Below are 7,680 nucleotides of genomic sequence, written 5' to 3' on the forward strand. Positions count from 1 at the left end.
AAAGTTTGAGTAACCACTCGAAGCACAGCGATACTGAAACAATTTCAGTCCTGGGCAGGATTGGAACCAGGTACCGCCGGCGCCCCCGTAGTGACAGTCTGGGACTCTACCAACCGCGCCACCGAGTCGTGTGTGTGTGTGTGTGTGTGTGTGTGTGTGTGTGTGTGTGTGTGTGTGTGTGTGTGTGTGTGTGTGTGTATGCTTGCGTGCATGTGAGTGCTTGCGTGTGTGATTCACAAAGGCCATAAATCACGCGCTCAACTCGTAATCAACAGCGATTACCCTCTTTGATGAGAGCTTAGAGCTCGTTTTGCCTGATCTATGGGTCATGCTATGGCCTTTCCCACTCGTCTTACGTGTCTTCTTACTCAAGGGAGATAGTAACAGCTTTCAGTATCAGTGAAGCTTCCATGCCCTGAATGGATCACGATCTCGGACCTTCAAATTAAGAGCACGAAACACTAGTCAATAGCAACAGCGCGCGCTCGCGCGAGCGTGTGTGTGATTCACCACGTTTTGAATCACGTGTTTGTACTCGTGATCGACAGCTATTTCCCTCCCGGAAAAGAGTTCAGAGCCCGTATGACCGATCTATGGATAATACTATGACCTTACACGCACACACACACCCAACTCCCCGCCCACGACTGTTGGAGTAACGACTCGCAGCGCAGCGTTACTGAAATTATTTCAACCCTGGACGGGATTCGAACCCAGACTGCCACGAGACAAGTGTGTGTGTGCGTGCGTGCCGCACATCTGTAAGGACGAAGAGCTTTAAGGGCGATGAAGTTAGGAGGACCTTAAATCTAAAACAGGCCTCGCCCGACGCATCCTCGGTTACCTCAGCCTTGTAATCCTCCTCCATCTACAGGATGGCTGGAGGATTACTCCGACGGGGAGCGGGCTTGGAGGCCATTGGGCGAAGGAGGAGGTGCATTAAGCCCAGGATATGAGATGACTGACGGCACAGAAATTTCGGAGAGGAGGTAGAGTGCGTAGGAGGAAAGATGTAGTTTGTGTGTCTTAAACTAAGATCCTGGCTTGGGCTTCTGAGTCAGGCGCTCGCTCACGGGAATGTGTTTACTTAAATGTAGTTAGTTAAGTGTAATTTACAGGGTAACAGCCCTTCTCCTACAGGACACTGTCTGTTCTTCCAGCTATCAAAATTGGATGTTTCGTGCCCTCAAGTTATTCTTTTGATCCAAGCGAAGAGTAGTAGTGGTAGTAGTAATAGTAGTAGTAGTAGTAGTAGTAGTAGTAGTAGTAATAGTAGTATTATTATTTTTATTTTTTTTTTTATTACTTTTAATTTTTTTTTTTTTTTTAATTAATGATGATTATTATTATTATTATTATTATTATTATTATTATTATTATTATTATTATTATTATCATTATTATTATTATTATTATTAATTATTATTATTTATTTATTTCTGTTTTTATAGTTGTCAGAACTGCATTCTTACTCGAATGACCTCTTCTACTGTAGATGGTTCCATTTTATTTAGCCTTTCTTTATAAGTGTGTGTGTGTGTGTGTGTGTGTGTGTGTGTGTGTGTGTGTGTGTGTGTGTGTGTGTGTATGTGTGTGTGGGTGTATGTGTGTGTGGGTGTATGTGTGTGTGTGTGTATGTGTGTGTGTGATTCACCATGGTCATGGATCACGTGTTGGACTCGTAATCCACAGCTTTTCCCCTCCCGGAAGAGAGTTCAGAGCTCATATATGACCAATCAATGGGTAATGCTATGACTTTACACGCACATACACACCCAACTCCCCGCCCACGAAAGTTGGAGTAACGACCACAGCGCAGTGTGTGTGTGCGCGTGTGCACACTCATGATATGGTTTCATAAGCGTGGGTACATATACGAACGGCGTTTATGTATCCTTTTGCTCTCAGTATTGTTCGAATTCATAAGCATCGTTCTCCTGTGTTAACCGAAGCAGATATCACAGATGTAGAGAACCTACTTCACGTTCCAGGACAAGTGGAAAACGGACCGAGAGTCTCAATGCAACAAATGCCCAAGAGATAATTTTGTATACAGACTCTCATTCACGAAGTCCCTCGTCCATTGTAATGCCTTAACGCTGATCCCCTTCAGAAGAACGAAATCCCCTTCAGAACAACAAACGGAGGAGGCAGATAAAGAGCACCGAAACAAAACACAGAAACAACGAGTTCGGTTCAAGTGCTCAACCTTCCCCCTCGGCACCTCATTCCGTTTTCTTTGCGACGCCATTGTGGCTGTTGCGTCTCCTGTGTAGGGCAGGTCTCTTGGGCCGTCAAAGTGTTCTTGAGTGGGGAGTGCTTGAGTTCGGATGAGGATGTGGAAGAGGATGAGAGAAGAGACTCAAGAGGGAAACAAGGGTGTAGGAAAAGAAAGAACGAGATAATCTAACAGAAGGAAAAGGGGAATTAAGGAGAGAGAGAGAGAGCTAAGGAAAGGAGGTAAATGAAGATGTGTATGTTTAAGACAGATTGAACATTTTTAGAAGCTCTGCCAAGGGATTCGAACCCTGACCTGTACGTGTATAATCACGAAGTCAAGACGCTCAGTTGCCATCATCTTGACTTCGTGATTATGCACGCACAGGTCAGAGTTCGAATCCCTTGGCAGAACTTCTAAAAATGTTCAAATGAAAATGTGTTTGGTCTGAGAAAAAATATATGGGAGAAGTGAGAGTATAGTCGGTAAGATGGAAAGTATAACCGAAGAAGAAAATACAGTAACATGGGGAGATGAGGGGAGATGTAAGTTAAGGGGAAGTCAAGCTAGAGGAATATTGGAAGAACTCGGATGAAACTCGTGGGAACTAGATTGTTGAAGGGAGCGATATGGATGTGTGATTGGAAAGTAACTAACCACTGGTAACTAACAAGTAGGTAGTTGATAGGATTGGTTATTTTATTGCCTGAAAGAATGTTCTGATATGGGCGTTTGACCTTGTGCATTGGACTTGTTGACGTGTCTCACTGTGAAATTAGAATAGAGACTGAGCTAGCCTAGTGCCGTCGGGCAACTACCAGGTCATAATCCAGGTCTTTCCTTTTGTACGGTCTGGTTGGCTCAAAGCTATCGTCTTTGCTTCACAATAAGCAGTCGCTAAGGAAAAGGTTCGAGTCCTTGCGGTGGAGCTAATTTCTAGTTGTTGTTTGGTGAAGACTGTGAAGACACGCTCTTTCTGATGTAGAGTTGGAGAGATATATGATGATAGACCAACATTCATTTGTGGATACAGATATATAGATGAGGGTGGATACAATAGATATCCAGTGTGGAAGGACATTCAGTTTTCTTAAGGAAATATCTCAAGACTGAAAAGAATATTGTTTGCAATGGCATTGGTATAATTAAATCTCAAGACGCGATATTGGAAAATAAAGATATTGCAGTAGAGAAATTTTGATGAAGGGATTAGGAGGTCTAAGCTTCAGCAAAGGAGTTTCTAGAAATCAAACTCTCGATTGTTCTTGTATTATTATTTTACTATTTTGTTGTTTTGTTATTTCATCTTTGTTATTTCATAATTTTGTTATTATTTTTTTCGTTTTCTTGTTGGTTTTATTTTATTGCTTTATTATTTCTTTCTTATCATTATCATTATCATTGTTATTGTTAATAATTCGCAGAGACATCTTAACTGGAAGAATTGTCTCGTTTATTCAGCCTCTCAACTCATTGACTTTGCATTTGCTGATGATGGCGTTGTTTTACAAAAGAACATAAAAATAAAGGAGACTGCAAGAGACTATATGGCCTACACTAGGTAGTTCCATGTTCCTCATGAAATCGCTGAAGGTCTTCGTTATAGTCCTATTCACAGGATTCTCTCCTCAAGAGACAACCTCGAAAGGATTCACCATGGTCTTGGATCACGTATTGGACTCGTGATCGACAGTTATTAACCTCCCGGATGAGAGCTGAGAGCTGAGAGCTCGTATGACCGATCTATGGGTAATACTGTGACCTTACACGCACACACACACACACACACACACACACACACACACACACACACACACACACACACACACACACACACACACACACACACACACACACACACACACACACAACTCCCCGCCCACGAGAGTTGGAGTAACAACCCGCAGCGCAGCGATACTGAAATTATTTCAGCCCTGGGCGGGATTCGAACCCGGACCGCCATAGTGGGAGGCGAGAACTCTAACCACTGCGCCACGAAGGGACGCCCACAGACCTCATAGCTATGGCAAATTGATCAAACCTGTCGAGAGTTGTTTGGAGTGAGAAGGGTGCTTGCATGGGAGCTTGCCCGGAGAGACCGTAGGGAGTGGCGATGGTGGGTGAAGTGTATGTCCAAATGATGATGATTCAGCGCCAAGAGAGTGAGTGAGAGAGAGAGAAGTGAGAGAGTGTGAAAGTAAGAGAAAGAGAGAAAGTGAGAGTGGGAGAGAGTTTGTCAGAGAGAGTGAGAGAGAGAGAGATAGAGATAGAAATAGAGATAGAGAGGGAGGAAGGGACAGAAGGGGAAGAGGCGGCGGCAACAACGTTTTGACTGAACTGATCTATCCAGTTCTGATCCCGCATTTTATATGCATGTATGTGTGTACGTATGTGTGTCCAAGCGTGTGTGTGCGTGCGTGCGTGTGTATGTGTGTGTGCATGTGCGTGTGCGTGTGCGTGTGTATGTGCGTGTGTGCGCGCGTGTGTGTTTTGTGTGTGTGTGTGTGTGTGCGTGCGGGGGGTTTTCTGCATGTGTGTGTTTTGTGTATGTGCTTGTGTGTGTGTGCGCGTGCGTGCGTGTGTGTGTGTGTTTGTGTGTTTTGTGTTTGTATGGGCTTGTGTGTGTGTGTGTGGTGTATATTTTGAAATACAAGAAAAATATAGTCCTACCTGTTTGTATATGGCGAAGGGAGTTCTACGGAACCCAGGCGAAAGGTAGGGGTGTGTGTGTGTGTGTGTGTGTGTGTGTGTGTGTGTGTGTGTGTGTGTGTGTGTGTGTGTGTGTGTGTGTGTGTGTGTGTGTGTGTGTGTGTGTTTGTTTGTTTTGTAAAAAACTGTCCACGATTTGCTGATGCCTCTTTACTGTATGAACAGTTTTCTAGATAGTCACGACAAGGCAATTAGAAACAGTATTGGATACAGAATGATAATTATGGGAAATGCTGGAGGGGAACGTGGAAACCTAAAAATACATTTTGCTCAGTACAATTATTCCCCAACCACAATTAATTCCGTTTTAGGCAAATCATATTTGGTATCATATTTGGGTAAACGCGTTAATAAGTTCGATTAGAATTATCAGTTTCGTACTTTGCATTTTGAAGCAAAACATCCCCATTAAAGAACAAACAATCAGTGTTCTAGACAATCGTTTGACGATTATAATTATTGAGCCATGAACGATCATCGTTGAGTGATAATCATACCGAAAAAAGACATATGGTTAACACCGGGATGAAAACTAATGTTTATAGTCCTGATCAAATACCTCTGATTTTCACCGTGATGATATAATATCTGTCACTGAGTTTTATCATACATTTTTCTAATTAAGAAAACAACTTTTGCTGCATACGCTTTGGACATGAAAAACATCAAACAATGAAAATTATATTTGCAGATAAAAACATGGATTAATTGAAACATTTCTAACATTTTCACTGCCTAGTGGGAGGTAGTCGTTGTGGCTAAACATGACTCGCTGTCGTATGTAAAAGCAAAGAAAACGAAGCAAACAGTGAGAATGGTTCGTTTTCTTTATACTCGCTCGCTATGCACTAACGAGTATCTTATATTGAAGAATATTTTTATTCTAATGTCGTCGACTGTTTGATGCAGTGATTTTGTTTTCTTGTTCATCAGTAACTGATCCCAGAAGATTTTATTCAGTTAATACCGAAAGAATCTCGAGGAAATGGGACCCTTGATCGATCAAAAGTTTTATTTTTATTCGAATGTGATCTATAGTGAATAGAATTGTCTTGAGTTACATAAGAACATAAGAGAATAAAAATAGAGCCTACACAACGTAGTTCCATGTTCATAACCACCTATTATTCCCATACATAAAGTTATCTAACCTTCTCCTAAAATAAAAAATAGTTTCAGCGTTCACTACATGCTTACTAAGTCTGTTCCATTCGACCACTCTATTAGCGAACCAGTTCCTCGAATGCTTTGCTGAAGAGTTACAGATCCCAGCTAATATTCTTCATTCCTTATTAATTTTATATTTCTTGGATATGAATTTCACAATCAAAAGCGAGTGACTTCATCAAATTTAATTTTTCACTAACCAGGAAACCTCGTCCAGATTAGTTTGAAAATACTTTCAGAAGTCTACGGCAGAATTGCTTATAAAATGCAAGCAACAAACGTGCGCAATATAGAGCAGAGGAGAGAAATAGGATTTGGGAAGGGATTGAAAGAAGTTTTCGAAAGGATTGGAAACGCTGGGCTCAGACTACTCGAAGGTTGAAATCGAAATAGATGGAAGGCCTTGGATTCGCTCAGGGAATTCGGGACGAAATGCGAAGGCGCAAGTCCAAGAAGGCCTCTGGAAGGGAAGGTTCCAAAGAGTCTGCAAGAAGGAGGTTTCAGGAGTGGTGTGTCAATAGAGAGCATTAAGACTTTGTTCGCTTACACGGAAAGAGTCCAGCTTTTGTTTCTTTTTTTTATGATTTTATCTTATTTTGCTTAATTCTTTTTAATTCTCTATTATAGTGTATAATGTTTTAATTTTTCATTCTTCAAGGAAAGTAAGAAACGGGGATAATGGATTTTCTACTCCATAGGAGAATAAAAGAAGTTTCTGGAGAGGGGGATGGAGTCCCAGATAGCTCTCGTACCTAAAATGGAGATTGTAGAAGGAGGGGAAAATTGCTCACATACACGCACGCACGCACACAAACGCGTACACACACACGCGCGCACACGCGCGCGCTCACACACAAAATCAAACGTGTTCACATGCAAACATGTGCACACGCGCATACATGGTAACACGTGCACACGCTCATGCGCAGATACATGTTTACACGTACACATACTCACACACATATCACACACACACACACACACACACACACACACACACACACACACACACACACACACACACACACACACACACACACACACACACACAACGCGCACACAGACACGCACACACGCTCAGACACACGCGCACACACACACACACACACACACACACACACACACACACACACACACACACACACACACACACACACACACACGTACAAACTCACATGTATGCACGCGCATACATGTTAACACGCGCACACGCTCATATGCACACACGTTTGCACATACACACATGCTCATACACGCACGCATGTACAACACACACACGCACGTACACACACGCACGCACACACACACACACACACACACACACACACACACACACACGCGCGCGCGCGCACACACGCACGCACACACCAGAAATAACAGGTATAAAGTTTTTCATACTGTGGAACTAGGTGGGAGCTCGGACGTAACATGGGGCAATTTTCTTCTAACCTGTATCTTGAGTTGCTATGTTGGAAAATAGTAGGGGGAGGTTGGAGCTCAATGCTGGTTGCCTCCTTGAAGAGAGGAAGAAAGGAGAGACCTCACCTGCGGTCATTCAAATGGAGAGCCGAGGTAGTAAGGAGCAA

This window comes from Oratosquilla oratoria, chromosome 13, assembly GCF_046742065.1.
Source record: "Oratosquilla oratoria isolate Oo_2021 chromosome 13, ASM4674206v1, whole genome shotgun sequence".
In the NCBI taxonomy this organism is placed as follows: domain Eukaryota; kingdom Metazoa; phylum Arthropoda; class Malacostraca; order Stomatopoda; family Squillidae; genus Oratosquilla; species Oratosquilla oratoria.